Source organism: Castor canadensis, chromosome 6 (genome assembly GCF_047511655.1).
Source record: "Castor canadensis chromosome 6, mCasCan1.hap1v2, whole genome shotgun sequence".
NCBI classification, from domain to species: Eukaryota; Metazoa; Chordata; class Mammalia; order Rodentia; family Castoridae; genus Castor; species Castor canadensis.
Genome location: NC_133391.1, coordinates 32519319 through 32529805, shown reverse-complemented (window position 1 = coordinate 32529805; position 10487 = coordinate 32519319).

The window sequence follows — 10487 nt, the reverse complement described above, 5'->3', positions numbered from 1 at the left end:
AAAATCAAAGAACAGGAGGGTAGAACAGGTCCTGCTTGGGGATGGGGGATTGGTACCAGTAGAGGGAAGAGGTGGGGAAAGGGTGTAAGAGGATGAAAAGAGCACAAATACGGTGCACACATTTATGTAATTGTAAAAATGAGACATTTTGAGACTATTCCAGAAATGGGGGGAAGGGGGTTAAAAGGAGAATGATGGAAGGGTTGAATTCAAATATGATACATTTGATATATTGTAAGAACTTTTGTAAGTAACACAATGTACCTGCAGTCAAAACAGCAATAAAAAAATCGCCATCTTTTAGTCTAGATACTCCATACCGCTTGTATTTTCCAGAGATTTTGAAGCAACCTTATTTTTGTCACAACAACTCTTCTTTTTTATAGAGATGAGCCCAGATCCTTTTTAGGCTTAAAGGTTGTATTTTTGAGGCTATCACATTCTAAAGACCTATTTGTTAGAAGTTGTGCCAATAATCTGTTGTTCTTTTGCAGAATGCGGTACCTTTTATGGAGGTTTTCTAGACTTTTTCGCTCATGTTTATCTTGAAAATAATGAAAAGTTAAATTAGTAGCATAGGTATTCTTTTTAAAGTGCTCAGAAAGAATAAATGTTGGAATTTACGACAACAGAAAAGGCCTCACTTTGAAAAACAACTCACATCGTTATTTTAATTAGTAATTTGACATTTGAACTGACCATAGAAATGGAAATATCAAATTTCTCACTATTCAAAACAAGTGTAAAATAAAAAAAATCTGAATGAGTTATCTTGATAACACCTTGTCTTTCAGTTAGTTCATTTTTAACACTACTTCATTTATGAATAAAAAGCTAAGTATAAATCAGTCAGTCAACACTTTTGAATATGAAAATTTGAATTCAGAAACATGAAAATATGGCAATCATTATTATTGGAGAAGTTGACATAGCCACAGGGCAAAATACAGTATTATCCAGATATCTAATTTTATATGAATGCAGCATATCAGGGAGGTTCCTAAAGATGTGAAGGATTTCAAATAAAAGGTAAAGTTTAATGTAAGATCACCTAACATTCATGTACAGAATCAGCCTTTTCTCAGATTCATTCTTTAATAAATGGTTTCTCATTATATACAAAGTAAAACAGCTAAAGGTGCCATAATTTCTTTTGAACTGCTGTTTCTCAAAATGTTTATATAAATTCACATTGACTTTCAGCCAGGTGGCAAAATACGACTAAGATCTCTGTTACCAAAAGAATACGGCATCTCTAAGACAGAGAGAGACAGCTCATGACAGTCTCAGAATCAATGTAAATGTAAATAAAAGAAATTATACTATCATATGTACAAGAAAAAAGAAAAAACTTGAAACAAATCTAGAGCCACCTGGGTCATCCCCTGATTATACACAGGATAACGGATGGAGTACACGAATATCTGTACAATTAGTGTGCAATGTTATTACTCAGACAAGAATGATGTACTTCAATTACTTACCTTTTATCAGTAACATTACAATTATTACCAACAACAGTAAACATTGAAGCCAAAGAGTCACTGTAATGAGATACCATGGCACTGAAAATTCTTAAAAAGAAAAGGAAGAAAACAGTCATCAGAGAAAGAGTCAGCCCATTATCAGCCTTAACCAGGACACCATCTGAAAAAAATGGGACAATTGTCTGTAAAAGCTTGAAAAAATGTATCATAAAAGAGGATTTATATTCATAGTCTAGAATTATTGTTTTGAAAATTTTAAGTTTCTGGCTGACAAATGCCCATTGTAGAAATCCTACATGTAGAAACAGTTCCATAGGATTTCAAACACTCTCTCTTTTTTCCTTTCTTCCTTCCTTCCTTCCTTCCTACCTTTCCTTTCCTTTTTTCTTTCTTTCTATGTAGCCCAGGCCTGCCTCAAATTCTTCATCTTCTTGTCAAGCCTCCCAGATAACTGGGATTACAGGGTGAACCAACTTATCCAGTTTTATAGGAACTGAAAAGTATGTCTCTCAAGACATATGTCATTTGCCAGTAAATTGGTGAAACTTGAGAAGTGCATGTTAAGCAAAGAAAGTCAAGCACAAAAAGTCAAAGATTGCCTGTTTTCTCTCCTATGTGGAAGCTAGGCCTGTTAGTTGAGTGACAAAATACATACATATATAATTATATATATATATATATATATACACACACACACACATATATACACACATGCATATATCTCATGAGAGAGTCCAATATTCTTTTTTTTATTAATTTTATTATTCATATGTGCATACAAGGCTTGGGTCATTTCTTCCCCCTGCCCCCACCCCCCTCCCTTACCACCCACTCTGCCCCCTCCCTCTCCCCCCCACCCCCTCAATACCCAGCAGAAACTATTTTGCCCTTATTTCTAATTTTGTTGTAGAGAGAGTATAAGCAATAATAGGAAGGACAAGAGTCCAATATTCTATTCTAGGTTCTGTCAGAGTGAATTTCAGGAGGCAAGAGAAGGAAAGAAAATGATAGACATTGAAAAAATATTGAAAGAACCCATCTATATATGAATATAATATAATGCACTGTATTGTCAGCTGTTGAATATTAGGGGAGCATGTTGATAAAGAAAGAATAAGTAATGGGGATGGTTAATATGATTAAACCACTATACATATTGCAATATAATGTATAAATAGGCCTGAAGTAGCAAGGCAAAATCCCCTTGGACTTTCATTAGAAAATGAAAGACAGCAGGGTAGAACAGGTCTTTTATGGGGATGGATATCAATGGGAGTGTGATGGGCATAAGGAAATGCTGAATGAGGGTGAGCATAGTGAATTTATTTTGTCTTCATATATAAAAATAGAAGAATGAAACCAGTTGAAATTGTTCTAAAAGGGCGGGGGGAGGGAAATGAGTAACAATGATGGAGAGAGTAAATCTAACTAAGATATATTATAAGCACATATATAAATATCACAATACATCAACCTGTACAACTATTATATGCTAATAAAATAAAATTTTAAAAACTAAGTCTATTTAAAAAAAAAACACTGTAGGCAAAAGGTGCAACACATGCAGGAGTCTCCAAGCTGGCATGTCTACCTTCCATGATCACAAAACTAATCATGAAGAGGAAGGAAAGATGAGCCAATATTCTTGAGAAACTGGTAGCCAGTACTGAATATCCTAAAGTGGCCTATTTCATAGGGGTCCATCCTTAAGTGAGTTTCTAGAAATCAACTTTCTTCTCTTCATCATCGATTCTGCTCTTCTATGGACAATACTATGTGTATCCTTGGGAGATGAGGACCTTGATATCTGAAAGTCACATCTTTTATTATTTCTAAATCAAAGAAGCAAAAGTTTTCGATTGAGAGTTTAATTGTGACAATATTTGAAGGATGAACAGATACAGAAAAAACAAAGTTAGAATTCCCTTTTTTATCTTTGTTGACTTTAAGTTTTTGTCCATAAAGAAAGATCATGTTCACATTAATCATGGAAAAAAAACTTAAAAAGGAAGAACTAAAAAGACATGAGTCCTTCACCAAGAATTCCCCTTGTGAATTAAATATTTTTGCTTTTCATGGCCATTAAGTTTGTCATACATTTGAGACCCTAATTTAGCTTTTGTGGGAATAAAAGAATTGCTTTTAGCACATAATTTTAATTTCTCTAAGATTTATTTCTCTAGCAAATTCAGGGTTTCATCTGACTTTAACTTGTCTATTTTTGAAGGTCTCACAAGTCCTTCTTGGCCAGGTTTCAATAAAAGCATCCCATCAATTTCTCATATTTAAAAGAATTGATTCATTTCTACATTATCAAAAACATTTTAAAAGTCTTCCATCCTACTACTTTACCCTGTTGTGATTTTGTGTTACCAGCTGAAAACCAGAAGTGCATAGAAGATATTTATTCATATGTCAAAAGCTTGGGAATTCATAACAAATAAGTGACTTTAGGTGCTTAAAACACAAAACCTTTTGTATCAGCTTTTCTAGGCTTTTGAGTAGCATCCATCTGTAATATATTCTGGGACTCTGGAGAAGACTAGAGAAATCTCTGGGCTGGAAAAATCACCTCCTCTTCCCTCATGTTTAGAGTAAGAAGAGAAATATGCTTTGTATTAAAATTTTGCTGTGGGATTATTTCTGTGTAATGGAAAAATTAAAGTGTCCACCTATAAGAACATACCAGGATATGAAAGGGATGTGTGTATGTGTGTGTTTCTACGAGTATGTCTTTGAATTCCTTTAAGTAAGAGCATGCAGACTGAGCCTGAATTCTGCAAGAATGGAAACCTTCAACATTTATGTTCAAGTTCTTTATACTTCTAGTGATACTGCCAATCGTTTTTAGGAAATATGAAAACAAAATTTTAAAACTAACAGTAGATTATTGACATATTCATACCACAAATGTTGATCAAAATGTTCAACAAACATTTATGTATATAAATAAATGTATACATTGTTTTGCAAAACCAGTACCAACTCAAATAAATGAAACAAACTCAAATTATCAGTTCAAATATAAACTTGAAAAAATAATAAGAGATTTTGCATTAAACCTTGCCTTGGGATGATTTCTGTGTAAAGAAAAAATTAAAGTGTCCACTTATAAAAACATATCAGAATTGGAAACTTATGTACTTATGTCTGTGTGTCCATGGGTGTGTGTCTATTAACACCTTTTAGAGCCTAAAGCATGTAGACTGGGCTTGATTTATGCAAAATTGAAAAAATTTCCACACTTCTGTTCAACTCATTTGTAGTTCTAATGACCACTGCCACCATTATTAGAAAATTTGAAAACAATTTTTAAAACTGTGAGATTATTGACCTAATCACAGACAATTTTGATCAAAGGGTTCAATATATATTTATATATAAACATAAATATATATAATGTTAAACAAAATAGGGATTGACTCAAAACATTGGAACAGTTCTTTAAACTATTAATTCAAATAACAAAAATTCAAAACATTCTGAAAAATATAAACATCTTTACTCTTTAAAAACTTACATGTGTTCTGATATATATTTATACATATATATAATCTACATATACACACATATATATGAATGTTCTTGAATTCTTTTTAATTATCCATGACTCTAATAGTATTTCCCAAAGTGTATTCCAGACACTATATGCAAAATAATTATTTGGAGGTTAATATTGTAGATTGGTTAACATTTAAGATTCCAGTTCCCTATACAAGATCTGATAAATAAAACTCTCTTCAGTTGGAGCCCAAACACCTGTATTTTAATCCCAAATGAGTTCACATCCATGAGAATTTTATAAATAATTTTCTAATGTATGATGCTATCAGAGAAGCCTATGTGAAAATATTTGGCAGTAGGTAATCATTAATTAAAGTCCATAAAGGACTCAACCTCGTAATGGATGTCAATGTAGAAAGAAATTATTAAATAGTAAGTACTTAAAATTTACCTAGCTTCTTACATTAATCAATATGAAAAGATGATAGAAAGAGAAAATATGGGAAAAATTGCACATATAATTGTATTCTTTTCTAATTTTTTATGTTGTGAAATTTTTAAACAATTGTTCACACTTTCACTAATTTCCAATATAAAGAATTCTTTCCTATTATATAGTCCTTCAAGACAGATACTATCCTATGTAAGGCATTTGAGCTGACTAAAAAGTAGTTAATTCCCCCAAACCTCTCTTCTTTTTCTTTTGATAACACAAAGCAAAAGTTATACAATATCAAGAAAGGGAAAGTACCTTTTCATGGATGCTGAACTATAATTTTTATATCTTTTAAAATTAATACAGTCCTAATGCAACCAATAAAGAATGTTTTTCTTTTGTAATAATTCTTATGACAAACTATTGGTAATTAATGCCATATCTCCAGATTAAGTAGAATAACATGGTACAAAGGTTGAGGGAATAAAAGCAGGTGTTACCTGTATCTGAACCATGCAGTGACACAGGGGGAGGAACTTATCCACAAATGAGGGGGTAAGCTGCTCTTTCCAGTTCTGGAGGCTGTAAAACAAAAGGAAGAAATGAATTGCCTCTAAATGATACTCCAACTCAAAATTTCTGTCCCTTCTAAGAGGAAAGTGTGATGAAAATTGATACCAATTGGAAAAGAAAAATTGTCATGAGCAATGTGTTTCTCCATTTGAACTAAACCACTTGTTATTCTTTGCAAAATGTCATTCAATATCAATATTCACAATCAGTTCCTGAAAAGATAAAAGAACAAATCTTTGGAGAAAGAAGGATAACTATGTGAAAACTTATAAGTATAAATATACACACATATCAAAAGAAATGTTATCACTAAAGTCTTTAGCTCTTAAACAATAGTCTTCACTAAGGAAATTTCTCTTACTCTCAGACATTTAGGTTGCCTAGGTTCTATTTATCTATGCATGTATTTATTACTAATTTTAAAAACAATCTATTGCTACTTTTAAAAACAATTGATACGCACTTTTGAATACTTTCTTAGATAAAACTTTTTAAACATGACATTTTGGAGCCAAAGATAATATACATTTAAAGAACTCTGATATATATTACCAAGTACCCTCTCATTCATTTATAATCTACCAGCTAAGTATGAAAATGTGTATATATTTATACTGATTGTTTCAGGCTGAGATAAGAAAAGAATAGACTATAAAACTAGGTTCCCCATAGATTTGGAAAGGGCAGAATGAAATTTATACCTGGACAGCCACATACTGTAGCTGCTCCCTTTAAATTCTACTTTCTTTTACTCCTAAGGTCTGCATTTCTGAAAGAAGCAAGTTCTTTAAATGAAAAGACGATTAGCATTAGAAGATAACGTTAGCTTCAGATGGAATTGATTGAAACTTGCAGTATGGCTCTGTCATCAAAGTAATCACAAAGTAGGAAGTACAAAGCTTTCCCACACCCAGCTAATAAAAGGGAAAGAGAAATTTGAAAACTGTGTTAAATGTTCTCGAACTTTGTCTTCCAAATTCACTTTTGTGGAAAATACAGACATACACATGTATACACACATGAGTATATACTCATATATTTATTTATTTTCTAGCTCCCTTGCTGCAAGAACCTTTTTTATTTGGCAAACCATGTATTGTACCCAATCCTTTCTGATGATGCAGTAAGCTAGAAGCTATGCACATAGTTCTAGTCACAATTCAAACCTCTGGTTAGAAGCTCAAACCTCAATGACCTTATCTGTTCACACCAGCAAGTTCTTCTTCCTGTCCCAGGCTGTGGTGAGACCTGTCTGAAGAAACCACCAGCTCACTGGAAAGGATGGTCTGAATCACTTTAGTGTGAGGAGTAAGCACTCCTGGCCAGGTTCCCACTTCCTTGCTTATTTTTCTTAAAGCCTAATGTTTACAGCACTGAAAGATACTGAACTTCAGGGTTTTTACAGGTAACAAACAAAAACAAAGAAAAAGACCTCTATCTTGAGATTTTTTTCATTCCTCTAGACACCCAATTTGTCCTTCTTCCCTTCACAATAAAATAATGCTCTAGGCTTAAAATACCCTATACTGTCCCAAAGAGGCCTCAAACAATAAAAGTAAGCAAAGGGCAGACACAACTCAGCTGACAACCAGTCTATTTTAGTAACAGTGTCCTATATCATACGATTACTTAATAGCCTCAATAGACCATTTCTCGCAGGTAGGAAATACAGTAACCACTGGATAGATAATGTCAATTTTTTTTTACTCATGCACCATCTTTGCTCTTGGAAATCTTTAAACAATTAAAACTGTGTACATAGTTTATGTCACAGACATGAATCAAATACTGGAGAAGAATTCTAGTTGAGAGAGTTGAGACACTAACTGATATGAAGAAAGTTTATTATATCATCGTTAGTCTTCAGAATCTTTACATTGCATTTCATGCATAATTTTTTTGGCAGTACTAGATTTGAATTCAAGTACACCTAGGGCAGGTGTTCTCCCGCTTAAGCCCCACCCCCAGCCCATTTTATGGCATACTTGCTATAGGATCTTAAAATATCTGTTTACAATCAATCTCTCCAAATTGGTCATATACTCAGTAAGTGAAGAAATTGTGTCTTACATTTAAATTACCAACACCTAGGATTATGTCTGACAAATAAAAATAGTGTATGAAAAAGCTGTCAAAAGCATGGAACATATGGTTAAATATAATGGATGACAAGAAATTTTAAAATACAATAAGTACTAAAGAAACCCATTTAAGCCTTTGCTATGTTGTTGCCATAATGGCTTCATTTTATTAATAATATGTGCTGTTATTTCCAGTGAGTCATTGATTCATATATATAAAGAGAAAAATCCTCAAAATCTTGTCATAATGTTACATCATTATGCTTCCTTTCTATATTTTGTAAAACTCATTGCAGGAGTCTCTCATTATTTTACAACCCAGTGTCATAATTAGCATTGTATTTGAAGCATTTCTCATATCATTGGATACATAGTGATTTTAAAGTTTTTCATACTTTTAAATTGTACAGTTGCATGGAATATACTTAGATTTTCCTCTATTCTTGGACAGAAGATGTTACCTGGTATTTAGCAATACAAATAATGCTAAAAATGTAAGCTTGTGGCATTTCAACCACATATATTACTTTCTGAAGATAGAGTTCTAGAGGTGGCTCTACTGGTTTGAAAAGAACTTAAAATTTTTAAAGGAACCAGAATATTTTTCTAAATTTATGTGCATTGATGGTCTACTAACATTTCCAATAGCAATTTATGAGAATATATCAAATTTAATCTGAGCAGCAAGATTTTATTTTCAAGATTAAGAGCCTGACTTTGTAGCTTGTTTTTTTTTTTTGGCACCTGCACATCCATGTTTACTGCATCATTACTCACAACAAGTAAGCTATAGAAACAGCCAAGAGGACCCACTACTGACGAATGGATTAAGAAAATTTGGTATTTATATGCAATGGAATTTTTTTAGACTGATATCCATTTTTATATGTACAACAATATCCACAAAAATACAACAAACCTAATCCAGTAACAAGTGAAAATATACACTGTGAATATGTGTGACTTACTCCAGAAATGCAAGGCTTTTTTTCAATATGCTTGGTTTTTTGTTGTTATTGTTGTTTTGCCATCTGGTGGTCATAGCACAAAATTACAAAATCAGAAGTGTAATATTGTGGAAATGAAAGTAACAGTAGGCAACACAGATCTTACAGATTTAAAAACATACTACCTATTTAAATTTTAAAAAATTAAGAAAGCATACAAAATAACATATTCAAACTTTTTTGTATGATACTCATTAATCCATCAATTCAACCTGAATTTTTCTGGAGCACTTTCCACATGATGGCAATTCATTTCAGTGCTGGAGTCACAGACCAGAGAGGAAGCTATAGTGAATTATCTTGAGCACTCTATAGTTTAATGAGAATACTTAAAAGCGAACTTATATCATTACAAACTTGGCCAAAGGTTTTGGCAAGAGAAGAAAAAATATTTACTAGGACATGTAATTGGAACCATCCTACTTTTGTAAAACGTATAATATCTAATTGTGGTTGGCAGCTTCTAAAATGGTTCTGATCATCATCACACCTTTTGATGTTTGTGATGATGTATAGCCCTCCTAACCAGCTTCCTTTCCTTCTCTCCCCTTCTCTCCCTTCCCTCCCTTCCCTCCCTTCCCTTCCCTTCCCTTCCTTCCCTCTCTTTTTCACTTCCTTCCCTCCCTTTTTCACTTCCTTCCCTTCCCTTCTTTTTCTTTACTTTTCCTTCTCCCCACCCCTCTTTCTCTTTCTCCCACCCCTTTCACACACATTGTGAACACATGGCCTCATAGACACTTACCTCTTCTTACTCCTATTAGTTAATTTTCATTATTAATGCTCAGTGCATCACAAATTGAGCAAGAGTAGCCCTTTTGATCTTACATCAATGCCCTTTGTTTTAAATGCTAATAAAATCATGAATTTATTTTGTTTTATTTTTAATTTTAATTAACACACAAAGTACACATTGACTAATTTTTCCTATAGTATGAGATTCATAAAACACAAGGAGTCTATAACATTGATATTTCATATTTGCCAGGTACCAGTGGCTCATGCCTGTAATCCTAGCTACTCAGGAGGCAAAGATCAAGAGGATCATGGTTCAAAACCAGCATGAGGAAATAGTTCAGAGACTTTACCTAGAAAATACACAACCCCAAAAAGGGTTGACAAGTGACTCAAGTGGTAGAGTTCCTGCCTAGCCACCCTGAGGTCCTGATTTCAAATTCCATACCTCCCCCCCAAAAAGGAATTTTGTGTTGGATCTACACATTCTCTTGTGATAGATCCTTCACACAACAGCCAGACTATCTTATTAAAATTCTTTTTCTTTCCTGCTCTCTCCCATTAAATTATTCCAGTAACTTTCTTTGAATTTAAAATAAGCACCCTAAATTATTTACTTTTGTGGCTTTCTGTTGCTTCTTTATTTCTTTTCTGTGATTGTCTCTAT